Source organism: Euprymna scolopes, chromosome 2, assembly GCF_053919585.1.
Source record: "Euprymna scolopes isolate OS-2025 chromosome 2, ASM5391958v1, whole genome shotgun sequence".
NCBI lineage: Eukaryota > Metazoa > Mollusca > Cephalopoda > Sepiida > Sepiolidae > Euprymna > Euprymna scolopes.
Window position 1 is genome coordinate 8,618,327 of NC_136483.1, and position 20,928 is coordinate 8,639,254.

Below are 20,928 nucleotides of genomic sequence, written 5' to 3' on the forward strand. Positions count from 1 at the left end.
GATCACCACAATTAAACAACGTTACGAGTGTCCGTTACTAAAATGACTCGCTATTTTTGAATAGCAGGTGTGGTATGTGCTTTTCGCATTTCCTTTCTTGCTTTTACACGCGCGCACGGTAAACTGGTTTTTGTTTTTTTAAAAGGTTGAAGAGTAAATTTTTACATTATGTCCACCTCCCCATGTTTCGTTACAATGCCCACTTTTACATTTTTTCTTCTATCCTGATTAGGAAAATATCATTCAAAGTTTACGCAGACAAGTGATTCTGGAGATATAAACCCACGTAGTCTGCACTGTAATTCAATGCCTCACAGATTTATTCTCACGCGATACAAAAGTGCACTTATTTCCTTTCGACACTATCACAAACTCATTTGCGGGTGGGGGGGGTTATTTATTTAACACCCCAAACTAAAAAGAGGGTACTATGTTCTAAGGGAAGGTTGGTAACGTCTATTCCGAAAGCCGTTCTAAACATGGTTATTTTCTATCAATCTTAACAGTTCATATGCCGTGAGAATCCCTAGATTCTAGAAAGTCTCTTTATACTTTCTATTCTTATTCTAATGGACTATTTTATATAATTTTTTTTAATTGGATACAGATATACGCATTCCTTTATTTGCTATTTTTAGATTCAAACAATGCCTGCAGTTTATCAACTACCGTAGTTTATTTATTGCGAGGAAAGGGTTGCTTCCACCAGGCAACGCCGGTTAACGGATCCTGCTAGTTAGTCTATAATTTTGTCGTTTACGTGTATTGTTATCAGCGGATGGATTGTATTCTGTGTATTTATCTTCTTGATAGTTTGATTATTTTTAGGACTTTATAATTAAGTGCTTTAAATTTACCATTGGGGGATATTCTATACTGGTCGTATACATTTCTGCATATACTGCCTATCAAATAAATTTCTATGTGGCTATTGGCGCCCGCTTGTACTCTTTTAGCCCCTGATAATTAGTGGGTAGTGCTGATTTTACCCAGTATTTTTTCGTTATTGAATATGCTTTTATTGTTGTTATATCTGGTTGTAGATGTAAAGAAATTGTATCGATATAATAGGATTTCCTTAAAAGTTTTCGTTGTTTGGTAAACACTTATATTTTAAGACATTTTTATATTATGGCAGATAAGGTGCATGAGTTCTAAAGTTACAACTTTTCTATTTATTACTTACTTTACTATTTTCATTTGTATGGATGTTACTCGAGTTTGGGCTATTGCTATTTTTTGTTCTAATATTCATGTAATTAGTTTTATTATTACTGTTGCAATATTGGTCACTTTTTATGGGAGTTAGGTTGTGTGACTGGTTACGCCACTATAGGACTTTAGAACACTAATTCCATTAACATTAAACCATTTCGTAGTTATTTGTGCTTGGGATCATTTTCTCACTGGAAGATAAAGTCACGGCACACTCCAAAATCTGCGGCACTCTTTAACTGATATGTTCATAAAATCTCTCTGCATTCATTTTCCTTTTTATGATTACGATTCCTCCCAACTTCATTTGCAGCCCTTCATCATCACACTCCCACCTACAAATTTTACAGTGGCAATGGTATTAGACGCTTTAAATTCTGTGCCCTTTTTCGCCCATACACGAGTGCGCATGTTTCTACCGAAAGGCCCAATTTTTGTTTAATCTGCACGAGAGCTTCTTTTTTATTACATTTTCACTCCAAACAAGGCACATTGCCACTTTGGTGTAGGGGGCTACTATCAGGATTAACATTTACTGGGGTACTATGTGGAGATTTGGGCGACAAGATGTCTGTTCACGTTACACTTGAACTTCTGCACGTCAGTACTGTTGGGGAAGCAGGGACCTGGAATGAGGAAGAAACTACTGGAGTAGAAAGATCTTTTACATCTAGAGATATCTAATGTGAAAGGGTGAGATTTAGCTGCCTACCGGGTTTGTCGGGGGTGTTCACGTCGTGGGGGCACAACTGCTTGCAGTTCGTCAGAGCATTCTCCATTGAAATACTTGTAGAACAGGCAGATGGATGCAACAATTCGAGGATGGGACAGAGGTTGAACCTTAAATACCAGTTCAGGACCTATCAGATTGGCGACTCTCTTTTGAACTTTGTCTAGGAGCGAGAGACTAGTAGCAGATGCACCAGCCCAAATATGACAGCAATACTCCATACATGGGCGAATAGTGGCCTTGTAGAGGTACAGGATACGTTCGGGTGTTAGTAGTTTTCTAGCACGGTACACAGACACTACCTTCTTTGTAGCGGACCTGACAATGCTTTCAATGTAATTGTTCCAACTCATGTTTCCTGTGAACGTTAGGCCAAGCAGTTTGAAAGATGTACTCTAAGATAAAGTGTCGTTGGCCATTGCTATTGGTGGTAGAGAACGTTTCTTGTAATTATTGAATGAAACTAGTTTAGTCTTTGCGGCATTGAATGTGATCAACCATTTTTGTCCCCATTCCACTACAGATTGGAGGTCTTCCTCTAGTGTTTCTGCCAATTCTTTAGATATGTGTTCATTTGTTTTCCTGTCGTGCTTGTTATAGAGTGTGGTATCATCAGCATATATACCCATCTCAGAGGCAATTTTTCGGGGAGGTAATTTATGAATATTAGGAATAACAGAGGTCCAAGAATAGACCCTTGGGGCACTCCTGCATCTATATCATATTGTTTAGATGTATAACTGTAAAGGACAACTTGGATTTTTCTCTTATCTGAGAAGGATTTAAATATGTTTAGTATTCTACCAGTGACACCGTATGATCTAATTTTCCTGAGGAGACCCTCATGCCATACCCTGTCAAAAGCCTTAGATATATCTGGAGCTACCACTCACTCCTCCCTGGCTTTATCCAGTGAATGGTATATACGTTGAGAGATTACAGTTAGGATGTCTGCTGTGGAACGGGCTTGTCTAAATCCATATTATTTGTCAGTCAGAAGTTTAGCATCTGTAAGGTGCTGGATTAGAGCTTGGTTAATTAAGGTCTCAAATATTTTGGCAAAAAGTACGAGAAGGCTAATGGGGCGATAATTTAATGGGTCCGTTCTTTCGCCAGAATTCTTGAATACTGGTACCACAGAAGCAGTTTTCCAACAGCCCGGAAAGTAAAATTCATTAAGGCATTTGTTGTAGAGTTTGGAGAGAGCTGTCATGAACTTTGTTCCTGAAATCATCCATTTCACGTTGATATTTATAAACAAATTTTAAATGATCTTTCATATGTTTAGGACTAAACCATTGAGTCTTTCTCGGTGATCTCGAAACAGGCTAGTACGATTCAATGATAGTGTCCTTGCTTGCTTCAATATCTGCTTCCTGCAAATCCTTCTGAATTTCTGAAGGAGACAGAAATGGTTCTTTTTTCACGTTAGGAGCAATGTAACGAACGGTAACGTCATCTAATTTACGAAAGCTTCATAACAATTTGTAGTATTACCACTCGTTGTTTTCCACTTTCTCACGATAGCCCCAACTGTACTCACCACCAAATTTAGTTCTGAAGCTATTTTCCTGTACTTCCTTCTATCTTTATGCTTTGCTATGATTTCCTGGCGAATATCATTGCTCAATTCCATTTGTTTTAACCATTTTAAAACAGTAATGAAAAAGGCAACCTGCTCAATGTTTGAGAGCTGTTATCAACTGACCTATAATGAGTTGAACCCTGGGGTGCCTTCTAATTGGTCGAAATATTGTAGTAATATTAAATGACTGTTTAAGAATGAAATTTCTGATTGGTTGAAATATGGTAGCAAGATAAAATGCTTGCTTAAGAATGCAATTTGACAAGTGTTAAATAATTTTGCATATGTGTAATTTGATTTTTTGTTAATAAATATTTTCAACTGAGTATATCTTCATTTCCGTTATATTTTTAGATAGATAGTATCTGTTCAAAGATTGCGTGTAAATTTCATTCAAATTAACTTGATATTTTTTTTAGAAATTCGAGAAAACGCAATGTACCAAATAATGTTGCTACCCACTGTACGTCTCATGTTTCCTTTCAGTAATATAGATCAATAAGTAAATGTCTGCAGCCATTTAATTTTTCTGTATAAAGTAATTGGTTCTTTTAAAGAAAGAGCTTCCGGGGGCCTTCAGCCTGAGACACAGAGCCACAGGGCTCAGTGGAGCCCAGTTTGGAAAACTCTGGTTTATAAAATAAACAAGCTTATCTGTGTTGCCAATGTCTCTACTATTATATAAAGCTCGCTTAATGTGTATGAGAGAGTGGCTTCCTTATAGGTTCCGAAACAACTGAGCCTATCTTTTGAAAGTTGTACACAAAGGTAATTTATATATCTGGCAGTGTTTTTAGCTTTGTTTTGTGCAGAAATTCATCAAATATGGAAAAAATCGGATCTTAAAAATAGATTTTCCATCTTATATAAGTATAATTTTTACAGGGGATTGTTTTACATTACACCGACCAAGGAGGATGATAACATTTCAGCAGATCATTTACAAAACAGATAGCTCAGTGCAAAAGCATTCGACCACAGATCGAATGATCCTCTCTTCAAGCCCATGTGCAACTCACCATTTTATATTAATTTGTTCTTATTAATGAGTTCAATTTACAATAAATAAAAGGTACAATTAAATCGCTGCAATTTATTTATTTATTGTTTTTAAAATTATTTATTCGTTTACATATTTTAAAACTAAACATTAATGAGAAGTGACTTTTCCAGGAAATCTATCGTTAAGCCCAACCATCAGTTGACGGGATTATGTATACAAACGGAATTTGATTAATGTCATTTTCATTATTAATTTTTAATTTATGTATTTATTTATTCTTTGCAAATTAGTCAACTGTGCAAATTGTCTCTCATAATATATAATGTTTGAATGTTCACGTGTTCAAGCCCCTGTGTACCTCGCCATTTTATTTTAAGTGTTTTTCTTATTCATGATTCAATTTACGATAACAGAAAAAGGTAAATTTCAAATCTGTTCAAATCATTTTTTTCGTCTGTGCATTTTATAACTAGGCATCAATCTGAAGTGACTTTTCCAGACCATTCATCGTCATCAGTGGACGGAATTATTATTTTTATATTTTTATTTTTTTGCAAATTAGTCCACTGTGCAAGTTGTCTCTCATAATATAGAATATTCAATAGAGGAGTGATTCTATAGTGATACATACGCAATTTGCTTAAATTAAGCTATAATATTTAAGCGTATTGTACGACTGGGCAAAGCCGAGCTGCCAGCTAATCAGTCATAACAAAGATTCCGGCGTAAACTAAACAATAATTAACGCGACGAAATAATCAGGCGCTAAAAAAAGATAAAAAAATCACTATAAAAAATCTATAAATCACATATTTTGAAAATGAAAACAAATAATTACTGCCATAGCTGCAACTATCAAGAAATGATAATAAAATCGCGTAATAATTAGGGTTTTTTTCAATGTTTTCTTCATATGTAAATTTATTAGTCGTTAGGAAGACAATTAGAGAAGACGGTTTATTAAACACAAGTTGTCCGTTTAGGAATCGTCTGTACATAAAATAGTCAATGATGTTCACGGAGAAATGAGTAAGCTTTGATTAGGTTTGAACTCGGGATTCCCATAGTGTAAATAAATATCCATAACACCACACCCTTAAGTGTACATAGAAAATTAATATGGTATTTTCATTCAAGGGTTGTGTCACCGAGAGAAGGTGAGAAAGTTTTAACGTTTCTCGTTTTATTTATTGTTTCATTTCTTAGAAAAGCGCAGCTGTGATAGATGTGAATAGATGCTCCTTTTTTAGATTATCGGTTTTATTTTTGCGAAGAGAGTAATTTTTTATAATGATTCCAGCTGATACACTTAAAATTCATTTGAGTAATACATAAAAAATAACATATGTACGCATGTATATAAGATTATGTATACACACACACACACACACATATATATATACATATATATATATAACTGTCTATCTATACACATATATGCATATATATGTACAGATCGATTAAGATGTAATATCTCTATCTATATAAACATAAAAATGTACATGGACATATATTTTGTATATACGAACTTACATATATATATATATATATATATTCATTTAAACAATATTTATTCTATTTACAAAAAATACATATAGCAGAGAACAAGTTGTACACAGACACACCCACACACACACACACACACACACACACATATATATATATTTATAATGTTAATTATCGAACATAAATATACAAGGTATAATTTCTAATGTATGTATCGGTGTGTAAGTGTACACACACACACACATATATATATATATATATATATATATATATATCTAAATAGTTATCATACTCTTCATGACACCATTCCAAATATATTTTTACACACATGCGCACACACACACACACACACACACACATATATATATATATATATATATATATATATATATATATGTGTGGGGGGGGGTGTTTGTGTGTGTGCGTGCGTGTATCGGGGCTTCGATCAGTCTTCACAGACTATGGATACCCACTATAAGGGTGCCTGCGCGTGAAATTTGTGTGGCAAGAGTTACGCAGTCTTCAAGCACGTCTCTCCTGAGTCAACATTGTTGCATACCAGTGGCAAGTGGAAACAATGCCGGGATAAGCGGAGAGCACATACAGCGCCTAGAATTCTCCCATTGTTGCTTTATGAAAATAGCACATAAATATGCGGGCATGCACAATGCCACACGTATCCTAGCGCCTTTTTATCGCACAATAGCACGTTGGTCATATATAACATCTGTTAGCCTCCCTCTGGTATTCTAGAGTCTTACCATAAATTAGGTAGATAGAACTCACCAATTGTTGTGAGGGCAATTCTTCTACGACCAAAGCTGATAGAAAGATTCTTTTGTCCTGTAAGGCAATCTACTAGTGATGGTACTGCAAAACCGAAGATCATTTCCGATTGTCTGTACGGATGCAGTAACGCCTAGTCAGTTGTCATGAGAATGCTTATGTTAATGCATAGTCTGGTCTTACTTGCAATGGTGAAACATTATAAAAGTAGATGAAATATATATAAAGATATACATATATATATATACATATATATATATATGTATATCTTTATATGGGTTTCATTTTTTATTCCCGTTTTATCTGCTTGGTTACACATGTTTCGGTTACCGAATTGTATTAACGATCCAGTAACTTCATCAGATATTACAGAATATTTTTTCTGCAATTGCTCTGCAATAGTATTGAACACTTTCTTCATGGTTTTACTAATTACAATTTTTGCTATATATATATATATATATATATATATATATATGTGTGTGTGTGTGTGTGTGTGTGTGTGTGTGTAAATGTGTGTGAAGATCTCAAATTATATACACGCAACGATTTTTTTATCTACAGACTTAGAATTTGGTATATAGGGTATTCAGATATGTGAAAAACTTTGGAATCCGTGTTCATCCAGAAAAATATCTGCTAAGGGGTTAAAACTAAACAATCGGTACGAGGGAGTCCACAATTTTATATCTGTTTACTAACTGTTAATAGAATGCGCATGCATAAATGGTTCACATAACACATTACTTATGTTACGAATAATCAATTTGAAAACATCTTTCACCGATCGTGTCGTTGTGGCATCGTACTTGACTCACCGTCTATCGGTTTTTGTTCCCATTTCAACTCGAATACTTTTTCTTCTTTTTTTACACTTACAAAAAGTGAACGGTTTAGAAAAGAAACACCATAATATTCGCATGCACATATATTAATTACTGTATTAATTAAATTATAATATTTATGCGTATTTTACGACCGCGCAACGCTGGTCGGCCTGCTGTTATTATTAATAATTTGTGTAAAATCATCCGAAAATTAGATCTGTGTCAAATTATCTATCAGTTTATCTCTTATTCATTATCTATCTCTTCCCCCTCTCTCTTCCTTTCTATTCATATATCTATATACGTATATATCTATCACCTTTCTTATATATATATATATATATATATATATATATATATATATATATATATATATATTAGCAGGTCGCTTGATTGTGTTCTGTCGGAAAGTAGGCATATTATATTCAAATATTCATTTCTTATTCACTATTATAGAACTCATTCTCTATTGATCATTATCCAATCCAAATGATTTTAAACGTATTTAAACTATTTGTGTGCCATCCGCTAGAATCGAAACCAAAATGTTTAGCCATCCAGTTAGTTATCAATCTAGCGTCGTAACCTTCTTAGCTGAATAAACTTTATTCAACTTACACTGCCATGGTAAAGAACTTTTATTTTCAATTTGAATCATTTACGCCTCTATACCACAAGAACCATGGAGAGTAGAAACTGAACATTCGGTTTTCTTAACATGTTTCACCGAAATCGTGTGACAAATAGTTTTAGAATTGTCGCTATTATTTACTGAGCACGAACCAAACCTTTCCTAAAATTAAATCTATCACCACTTGTAACTCATATTTAGCATCTAATTTTACTGTCGAAAAATAGAATAGAATTTGGCCAAGAGCTCTAAATTCTATATATATCAAGTTTCAAGTCTGTAAACCAAGAATTCAGAGTAGAGGTTATAGATACTTTTTTGTGCACACACAGCCAATAACATGTTTATATATATATATATATATATATATATATATATATATATATATATATATATATAGAATAAATGACAAAAAATTATATTCCAAATTTCACGATGTTGATCATCTTATAATTTATTCCTTATAACCAGTCGATTTATACAATTCTAGAGAGTATATGTTTCGTAGCATAAAATCAATCACTTAATTATAATATCAATTAGTGAATATATTATGCCCTTAACTCATCAGAAGAAATAACAACAATCAATCGGCCCAAAAGTATTGAAATGTGATTTGACATGGTGAAAATAAAAAAAATTGGAAGAGAAGCTGCTGTTACCTTTATATTTTTACATTACGCCATACTGAATTTTTATCAAACAAAATCATTAAACCCAACTATTCGTACTAACAATTTTAATTAATTTATGAATCTTATACTAATATGTTCTACTAAATAATTAGTAAATTTATTAATTCTAAGTTATTTATGTAAACATACTTATGAAAATAATATCAACATGTTATAAAATATTATATATGTTTGTATATACGAAATTAAACTAAACTAAAAGAACAACTAGTCATACTAACAATTTTAATTAATTTATGAATCTTCTACCAAAATTTTCTATTTTATATTTAGTAAATTCATTAAGTCTAAGGTATGTATACATACTTATGAAAATAATGTCACCAAATTATAAAATATTATATATGTTTGTATATACGAAACTAAACTAAGCTACAAAGGAAGAAAATCCAAGTATTGGTACTAACAATTTTAATTAATTTATGAGTTTTTTTTCCCAATATAACAATGGTTTTAAGGATCAGTAAATAAAAAGGAAGGATATGAATGTTTAATTTGTACCATTTAGTATGAATTCAAATTATCATGTTAGTATATAATAGTAATAGTATTAAATTCTATAATAGTAATTTATAAGTGGTATAATTAGATGTAATAAGTTACCTACGGTCTTAAATAAAACATGATTTTGAAAAATTAAAAAATACATATATATGTGTGTATATATATATGTACGCATAGGTGTATATATTATGTGTATATGCATATATATATATATATATATATATGTGTGTGGTATGTGTATGCATTTGTATGTGTGTTTGTGTATGGGTATATATATATATATATATATATATATATATATATACCCATAGATGATGATGCATAAAGAATGGCAAAATATATTTAAATTAATAATTAATATAAACAACGAAGGTAAGTATGTTAATATATTACACATAATATATTGTAATGTGATGTCATTAAAAAAATGAAAAGGATAAATAAAAACAAAAAGACTAATAATCAATTTAACAAATAAAATAAATACAATCAATAAATAAAAAATTAAAAGAGAGTACATTTGTATTATATAATTAAAAGTCGAGGAAAAATTAGATATTTAAAAAGTATAGGGGATCGAAATGGATCATGCTATTATTACTTAGATTAATTGTAATGTTTGTAGATGGTAAAGATGAGTTTGTTAATTAAGGTAATTTATGGATTAGGAAAAAATAAATATAAATAATAAATAAATATAAATAAACAATAATAAATAAATACATAAATAAATGGTAATAATCATACTATTAAACTGTATTTATAGTAGTCTGTCTCCAAATATTGATCTAAAAATAAAATGTATATGATGCAACAAGTGATTAACAATTGATTGATAAGTGGTTTCAAATGTATAAGCCAAATGCTTAATTGTTAGAATGAATGTAAAAATCAATGTTACAGTTATAATAAGATATATCCATTGTAAATCCACTAAGACAAATTGTATATTTACTTAAATATATATACTCATTAACTAAATTTAGGAAATATTAGTTTAGTTTTGTATACAATAGTATAGTATATAATATTTTCTAATTTGCTGATATTATTTTCACAAGTATGTATACATAACTTAGAATTAATAAATTTACTAATTATTAAATAGAACATTTTGATAGAAGATTCATAAATTAATTAAAATTGTTAATACGAATACTGAGGTTTTCTTTCTTTTGTAGCTTATTTAGTTTCGTGTGTACAAACATATATAATATTTTATTATTTGCTGATATTATTTTATTAAGTATGTATGCATAACTTAGACTTAATAAGTTTACTAATTATTAAATAGAACATTTTGGTAAAAGATGCATAAATTAATTAAAATTGTAAGTACGAATAGGTGGTTTTGCTTCCTTTCGTAGCTTAGTTTAGTTTCGTATATACAAACATATATAATATTTTATAATTTATTGATATCATTTTCATAAGTATGTATACATACCTTAGAATTAGTAAATATACTAATTATTAAATAGAACATATTAGTTGGTGATTTATAGATTGATTCAAATTGTTAGTACGAATAGTTGGGTTTAATGACTTTGATAAAAATTCAGTATGGCGTAATGCAAAACTATAAATGTAACTGAAGCTTCTCTTCCAATTTTTTGATTTTCACTATGTCAAATCACATTTCAATTCTTTTTGACGGATTTATTGTTGCTATTTATTCTGATGAGTTTAAGGCATGATAGATTCACTAATTGATATAATAATTAAGTGATTGATTTAGCGCTACGAAACAGATACTGTCAAGAATTGTATAAATCTACTTATTTAAAGGAACAAATTATATCGTGAATTTTGGAATATGAATTTTCGTCATTTATTCTACATATTGCTCTGCAAATTGAGCTTCTTATATAAGGATTGATATATCATAAGAAAATGTATTTCTACAGAAATATATATAAATGTATATGTATATATATACATATATATATATAGTTTTTTATCTCAGCTGATATGCAATAAAACACAATGTAAAAAATATACATAAATGGAACTGAGCGTTTACCATATAAAATAGAATAGTTATTAAAAATTCATTTTCAAAGAATATGTTAATTAATCTACTTTTATTTAGTTGCTCGAAAATCCATGTCGAAGTATATTATGTAGTTCGTTATAAATAATTTTTAATAGGAAAAGAAGTATCAAACTTGTATTTTACTTACTTAAATCAATCATGCCGATGAAATCCTGAAATAAAGACAAAATGTTGACGAACATTTAAATAATTTTGGTTTGTTGATTTTTTTTTTATTTCTCCATCGTGTTGGAACATTATTTCTTTGAAAAATATCTATATATTCCTCTCTCTCTCTCTCACTCTCGCCCTCTCTTTCTATCTCTCTCTCTCTCTCTCTCTCTCTCTCTCTCTCTATATATATATATATATATATATATATATATATATATATATATATATATATATATATATATATATAACCTGGCATGTTGGAACAGCAGAACTATGCTTGACAAAGAAGATAGCAACAGACTTGAGCCTAAATACACCCTCTTCTGGTCAGGGAAACCTGAAAGGATGGGGCGTTTCTCGGGCGTCGGCTTCATGGTCACAACATCTCCCGCTACCACCCTAGAAAGCCTGCCAACTGGTCATTCTGACCGCATTATTCCCATGCGGCTCCTTCTGAGGAATAAGGAATATGAAACGCTTCTCAGTGTGTATGCTCTAACTCTTCAAGCTGAATCTGCAGAAAAAGACAGATTTTACCCAGAGTTCTGCTATCTCCTCCGGCGCAATCCTACAACCGATAATGTGATAACCCTGATCGATTTCAACGCTTTAGTGAGCCGGGATGCAGTTGCTTGGAAATGAGTGTTTGGCAGACTTGGCGTTGGCAATTGCAACGTCAATGGATGCTTGCTGCTAGAGTTTTGCATGGAACTTCAACTTGTCATCACAGACTCTATCTTCAAGCAAAAGGATAGACGCTGGCACCTCATAGATTATATTCTAGTACGCCAAATAGACCACAGGGATATCATACGCACCGGAGTGATGAGCAACGTAGAATCCCATACCGACCACCGCCTAGTGCATTGCAAAATTCGGCTTCACTTCAGACACAAACCAAGGAAGTAGGGGGCACACAGGAAAGCGTACAAGCTTAGCAAGCTAAATCAGCTGAAGTGAAAGCTGTCTTTCAGGCAGGCTTGCAGTCTTAGCTACAAAACCGAGAGCGGCCCAGAAGTTCCCTCACCTTAACGACTCTGGGATCAGCTGAAAAAAAGCCATTCTGCAAAGATCTGAGAAGGTCCTAGGCTTTTCCATGAAAACCACTAAGAGATACGGGAATTGTTGGGGAAGAAAAGATCGCCCCCCCCCCAGCCGTACCTTTCTCGGCCGTGCTATCTACTGAGGGAAGCGGCTTTCCTTCACATCCGCAGCAACTTCTAGTGCAAGCTTAAAGTGATACGGAACGAGCGGTGGTCCAACCTCACAGTAATAACTCAGCAATATGTGTTTTTTAATCAATTTTCACCCCAAACAAGGCACAGTGCCACTTGTAAGTGAGAGACAAGCAGCAGATGCACCAGCCCAAATGTAACAACAGTACTCCATGCATGGGCGAATTGTGACCTTATAGAGGTGTAGGCGTAAGTAATTTTCTAGAACGGTAGAGAATCCACCTTCTTTGCAACAGTCCTGGCAATGTTCTCAATGTATCTATTCCAGTTCATGTTCCCATGTCGAGGAGTTTAAAGGAAGTACTATCAGGTAGTGTGTTCTTGGTCATTGCTATTGGTGGTAGAGTAGGTTTCTTGTAGTTATTGAAGGAAACAAGCTAAGTCTTGGCCGCATTAAATGTGACCATTCATTTTTGTCTCTATTCCACTACAGATAGGAGGTCATCCTCTAGTGTTTCTGCCATGTCCTTAGATATGTGTCCATTTGTGTTCGCTTCGCGCCTTTTTAGAGAGTGGCGTCATCAGAAATATGTGGACGCTGGTGACTACAAAGCCTTTTATGAAACCGTCAATACAGTGTATGGCGCCACGCCCCACATCCAGTGTCCTCTGTGTAGTGTGGACGACAACACGCTCCTCACGGATGGAACGTCTATGCTTAACCGTTGGTCTGAGCACTTCCAGTCCCTCTACAGTTTACCGGGTCATTCATGACTAAGCAACACTCTGCATTCCTCAACTATCAGCCAAATTAGAATTAGATGAACCTACCTCCATGGAAAAACTCACTGAGATCATAAAACAGTTGAGGAGTAGCGAAGCGGCAGTAATTGACAGGATCACACCAGATATCTGGAAATATGGAGGCTCAGCATTGCACAGCAAGCTTCAAGTTCTTAGGAGCAAGGAGAACTTCCACGGGACCTCCGTGGCGCAGTCATTGCTGCCTTCTTGCACATTATCAACGAGTAAAACGCATTGTCCACCAAGCTGTAGCCTCATTTGAGGTCTCCCGCACAGAGAGTCTGCGGGAAACACGTTGCAGGAGGAAGATCCCGGAAGCTTCAGCAGCCGTACCTGAGGCGACTTTTGACTGCAGTCACTTCGGCCAAACCTGCGTGTCCCGCATCGGGCTCGTCAGTCGCAAGCGTGCCTGCAGTCGACGTGGACAGCCCCCTTCATAGGATCTTCGTTCGCGAAGTCAAGCCAAGTAAGTATATATATTGATAAGTACATTTATTTCTATATACATATTTCTGTAATGATTACTCGCGGACTGATCACCTTATCTATATGTATTAGACGTATATTGATTAAAAGCCATAGACTGAAACCCAATGCTCTACCATTGAACTATATTATGTAAATAAATACCACACGCCATAAATCGCCTTTATGAGTCTCATTTATGTTTCTTTGTGATTCTTAATGATTTATACCGGAAATAGTTTCACCTAAATGCTAGTGATAGGTTTAAATAATTGTTACCTCATTATCCCGATGTTTTTATATATGAAGAGACATATATTTATCAAATATAATTATTCACGGCATGTGTTTATCGATTTATGAGTAATAATCGTAACTGAAATCAGCGAGATTCGAAACCGGGAACCAATCGATCGAAATTCGACGTTCTTACCACTGAGCCAAATCAGACGATCGCTTTATTAGATAATTCCTAGCAGTTTTTGAGTTTTTGTTTTCATAATTATATTCTAACTAAAACACAGATACTGTTGCTTTTGTTTTAACTTGATGTTTTTCGTCTGTATTAACAATGAAATCGGGAATGACAAACAATATAAATAAAAGCTGGACAATAAGAACATGAAAAGTGCAGCTGTACATAAATACACGGGGAGACGACCTCTCTTTATAGATTGAAAGGGAAAAATAGGATAGAAAAAGGGGGCATCGAGAAAGAGAACGGATGAAGAGAAAACAGAGAGAGAGAGATAGAGATAGAGAGATAGAGGGGGAGATACAATATGTTTACAAAAATGTTTAACAAATATATAGAAATTCCACAAATAATAATATGTGCAATTCAAATATATTGATGAAAATACTTCAAAATCCATGCATGTATAAAAGTATGCTAATTAGTTCTCTAAGAATTGAATATAATCATACTAAGAAGTATCAAATTAGATTTACATTTAAAGGTAGGAATCAGCAGATAAACTCAATATTCTTTATTCACTACTACAGAGCTTAATGTATTTTTATGTAATCTTAGAGTATCATTTAATCCTGGTAAAACTCAGCTTGTGTCTTTCAATCGTATGCGTGTCCCTTTTCTTCCTGAATTTCTCTCCATGATAAAATGTCTTGGTCTTTCTTTCGCATCAAATCTTTATTTCCATTTATCATTCTGCGACTCGTATGAATCGATTTTTGTATCACTCCAAATACTTATTTGCATATGAGATTATTGTATATTTCTACAAATCTACTATCTTGCCATGTATGAGGCATTGTTGTCCGATTTCGGCTGGTGATTCTCTGTCCCATTTGAAAGGGGCTTGATAAAGTGCAGAAAAGGATCTGAATTTGATTAGCCCCCATCATGTTTTATTCACTACAAGCTCTCTCTTACAAACGTGATGTTGTTAGTCTCAGTACTTTTGTAAATAATATTATGAAATATGTGCTTTAGAATTGTTTGATTTATATCATGCTTCGTGTGTCCAGCCCGTTTGACTCTAATGGACCTTTTTAATTCGATATTTTTCTACCACTATTGTAATACATTTGATTCCTGTAACATTTTCCAGATTGTGGATTTCCCTCCTGCCGACTGATTTTTTTTTACCTATCTAAAAGTTTGGTGTTTCCAGGACAAGGAGCGATTGTCGAGATCGGCCTTTGCGATAATCATCTTTCGTTCAGGCTAGCTCCTTACATAAAGCGGCTTCATATCTTGGCGCCATAAAATTTGTGTTCAGTTATCTATTGAATGACACCGTGAAGATCTAATTCATTTCACGCTTGACGACCATCAAGTACTTTGCATCATGCAAGTGTTCTTAAAGAATAATGCACTTTGACAAAAAAATCTTCCGAACACGTTTTAAAACTTGTCTTATGCATTTGTATTATTCAGATTATTAAAACTGATTTTCTCGTTTTTGTGTTATTTTAACGACGTTTGAGTCGATGTAAGCTCTTACTTCTCTAATTTTTTGTTGAACTTGGGAATATTTCTGTTTCTGTTAAATTCGGAACTTTGCAAGGTATTTCAAACGAAACAAGAGAATTATTAATGCATCAGACAACACTTGGTAGAAGTCCTATGTGATTCGCAATTGTATCCTGAGCATCGCCCACACCGAGGATTTAAACTTTAACCCCAATAAAAGCGTCACTAATATCTGGATTTTATCAGCTACTTAATATCTTACGCCATGAATTCCTTGCGAGTAAGAACAGCGACTCGAAATCGAAAAATCGAAATAATACGAATTATTAATCCTTATCTCAAAAAGTCAGAAACATTATCGTCTTCATTAAAATCAAGCAGTTGGAAAATTATTAACAATCGCAAAATATTATCATTTGGTGTTTAAGATAAAAATTCAGTACTCATCTAAAACATTCAGAAACATTATCTCGCAAACTATATATATATATATATATATATATATATATATATATGTATATATATATATATATATATATATATCGGTAGAAAATTGTCTCTATGATATACAGCATAATCGCGTTGATACACCGGTTGTCGTCAGATCACCGAAGTTAAGCAACGTTGACTGGTTAGTACCAGATGGGTTACCATTTGGGAATTCTAGGCGCTGTATATGCTCTCCGCTTATCTCGGCATTTGTTTCCAGTTGTCCTGTACATACACATCGTTTGCTACTGGTATTTAACAATGCCGACTCAGGAGAGGTATGGTTGGAATTGCGCAACTCCTGCTACAAATATTTCATGCGCAGGCACCCCTACGTGGGAATCCATAGTCTGTCAAACACTGAATCAGTCTCGTTTATCTCTATAATAATAATTAAGTAATATGCATGAATTAAAATATTATCTTTAAGCGTATCTGCCGACCGGGCAACGCCGGTCGGTCTGCTTGTAATGACATTTTATCTACTCAATAATTTTCATTGTTAGAGTTTGGTATTAAACTTCGTCGGAAAAGATATTAAATATATTGGGCTTGAAAGATAGGGTGTGTTAAGGATTTACAAGGAATTAATTAACGTGTTACTATATATTTATTTGCATGCAGTGCGTGTGCGTGTCTTTCCCTGTGTCTGTGAGCATGTATATTATTAGACTTGCTTTATATACACTAAAATGGCTTCATGACGTAGAGATATTATATGTCAGAGACGAAAAGACAATTATGAATGTTAGTGTTTATCGCAGGTAAACATGTTTATCACATTGGTAAGTGAAACACACACGCACACATCTATATATTCTTTTGATTTTTTTTGATCTGCCAAGCATTTATTTTAGTTCTGGTTGGAAAATGTTGTATTATGTCACCGAGTTATTATTTGTCTGCCATATTTCTCCATTGCTTTCAATCAATGATCATCATCAGGTGTGATTTTGTTAATAACGTTTTCTTTTGTTACTTTTATCTACTTTATTTATGTTTAATTTTTTGTGTTTAATCTATAAGTTTAGTTTTATTTTATTCAAGTTGTTTGTTTAAAAGGAACGGGTAAAGAGAAAAGTGTGGTAAAGTCTAGTTTTATTTGATTAATTTCATTTGGATTTTTTGAACGCCTCTGTTGTATATAAAAAAAAAAACAATAAATATCTCTGTGTTCATTATTATCACGGGTAATGTTATTTCATTATGAGTTAAATTATATGCAATTAGTTTGACCTCAATTATGACCCTTTAACATTTATTGTTTGGGGCTCAAATCGAATTATAAAGTTAGATCCATTTTTAAGTAACCTATATCTATTATTTCCAGTGTTTAGACCCAAAATTGGTGGAGGAGGTCGGTAGAGTTCGTAAAGGTCCAATCGTTAAACTTTCACCCCTTAACAGACAAATTTCTGTCCGAAAACCAATTAAAAAGATTTTCCAAATCTTAATACCCCTAATGTCAAATCTCGAGTCTGTAGATCGAAAATCGACAGAGTTATTTGGTAGAGAAGTGTACACAGACAGACACACACACATACATTTTCATTATTATAGATATATAGAGATAAAACCTACAATTTTTAATTATCTCTGTCTAGTATGTTGAGCTATTTTAGTTGCTAGGATTGTCTTATATAATTTTATATATTTCCGCCCCAAAAAATTTTATAAGACTGTGAACCACAAGATTGATCAATTTGTGAGTTAATATATCTTGTTATTCGGACACAAACACATACACATACACACGCACGCAGACGCACACACACATATACAGTCCTGGTCAAAATCATAAGACCACTTAAGAAAGTAAGCGTTTACGCATATTATCGAATTTTTAATCAAACAAATGGTTGAAAGCATTGCCAAAAGGGGAAATATGATGGAAAAAAAATGAAATCTGCTTCATTCGAAACCTTAACCCTGATCTAATAATTATGTTTTAAAGACTTCTTTCCCCAAATTTACAACATGACAAGGGAGAAGAAAAGTAGTCTTTAAGGTTTACAACAAAACAGTAATAAACAAAAACATTAGGCACAAGGCCACTCAAACATGGGGAGGGGGTGTTTATAGTCATCCTCATCACTGTTCCTTTGCTAGTCTATGCTTGATCTTAGCTTAAGTTCTCATTCACTACATTACCTCAAGCATCCCAGGAAATCGTCCTACCTTAGATTCCCAAATCATATCGTGTATCCGTGTGTGCGTTTTTAATAAACAATAAAATAAAACTGGATACATAATAATTTTCACGAAGGCCAAAAAGTCTTCCTTTAGGGTATTAAGGAATCTTTAAGTTATCTATTTCTGTTGTGGATATTCTTTCCAAAATGGTATAGAGATGTTTTTATGTGTAAAATGTCTTTGTCTTGATTCGGTTAATTTCTGATTTTTGAAAATCTGTATTCTATCTCATATAAATCCATGCGCATCGCTCTCACACACAAACACTGTCTCCATCTCTTATGAAACATAACTTAATAGTCGTTACATCAGAAATATTCAGATATTCCTCTTTTTCGTTTACTTGGATTATTAGGCAACTCGAAAACCTCACTCTTTATACACACACAATGCATGCATGCATACATATATATATATATATATATATATATATATATATATATATATATATATATACAGATATACATATGTGTATATCTGTTTGTGTGTGCTTGTGTTTGTATGTATATGTTTACATCTATGAATCAATATATATGTTTTCGTCCTTGTAGATGTATTTTCTATATATTGTCTGCGTCTCTTTTTTTTTTTTTTTTTTTTTGTTAACAAATCGTCGTCAGTCAACATGCAGTTTGGCCTGAACGCAGCATTCTTAAGTCTCACGCAATGGACGCCATTATTCTGCGAAATCTCATTCACGTGAAAGAACACCAAGAAAGAAAAAAATGAAAAAAGGAAGCCGTTGCACAAGAAGAAAAAGTGGGCAAGGAAAGATGAAGGACATAACGAAGAGGAAAAAGAAGAATAAAAGAAGAAGAATGTCTAGAAAAAGACGAAGGTGAAAAACGACGTGATAAAGACGAGGAAAATGAAAAGCAAAAAAAGGAAACGAATATAATGTACATGATGAAGCGAAACAAAAAATAGAAGAAAAGCAGAAAAAAACGAAGGAGAAACATGTAAAAAAAATAAAGAAGAGGCAGCAGTTCAAGAAGAAGATGAAGATGAAGGTAAATAAGAAAGAAAAAGTTTATTCTAGGAAATCTCATTCATGTAGAACGACGGCAAGAAAGAAATAGTAGAAAAAAGTAAATCAAAAGGAAAGACGATTGTGCAGAATAAAAGAATTGGAGAGGAACACGAAGGTGAGGAACAACGTAGAAAAGATGAAGGACGTAACGATGCAATTGAAGAAGATAAAAAAGAAGAAGAGAATAAAAATGTCTAGAAAAAGAAGAAGGGAATCGATATGAATGAGACGAAAAATATCAAGAAGTTGAAAAAAAAAAACGAAAGATTGAAGAAGAGGAGGAATAAACAAGAAGAGAAGAATGAATAAAGACGAAGTTTGAGAACAACGTAAAATGATAAAGAGCAATAACATTAATAATAAAATAATAAGAAGAAGAATAATAACATTAATAATGGTAATAATAATAATAATAATAATAATAATAATAATAATAATAATAATAATAATAATAATAATGATAAGAAGAAGAAGAAGAAGAAGAAGGATGCAAATAAGAAGAAAAAAAAACAGAATCCTTTTCACCATTGACTCCCTGTTCGCGACTTCCATCCTCTACAAATCAAACCAGCTTCAGGAGCCTAAGACAGGAAAAAGCTCTCGCTAAACCCACCAGCCGCCATATAAGATCATGGATAAATGATGCAGTCCATGACTCTCCCCTCCAACCTTAGCACAACGTCCGATTCTTACCCAATTCACATTCCCGTCCCCCACACATAGCAAGTACCAAAACAACCGAGGCAAAATAACCCATTCAACGAACACGTAAAGTCACAATTTTTTCTTGTGTGTGTGTGTGTTTTTTTTTTACCGTCGGCTGACCACGTGACCCTGAGAACAATTTGACCTAACAAACAAAAAACTCCGGTTGACAAAAGGACTAGACAACGTTAGCGATGACTCGATTTTGCCGCGACCCATGGAATTCTGAATCTCAGAATTCTGTGCAAATTACGCAAATTATCATATTCTTATGAGGCTGAACAAACTATCCGGGCATTACAGACTGTAGGCACAGAGGTTCGGGAGAGTTTATATATATATATATATATATATATATATATATATATATATATATATATATATATATATGTATATATATATAATGAGAATTAAGAAGAAACGTGCATGTATGGCAGGGA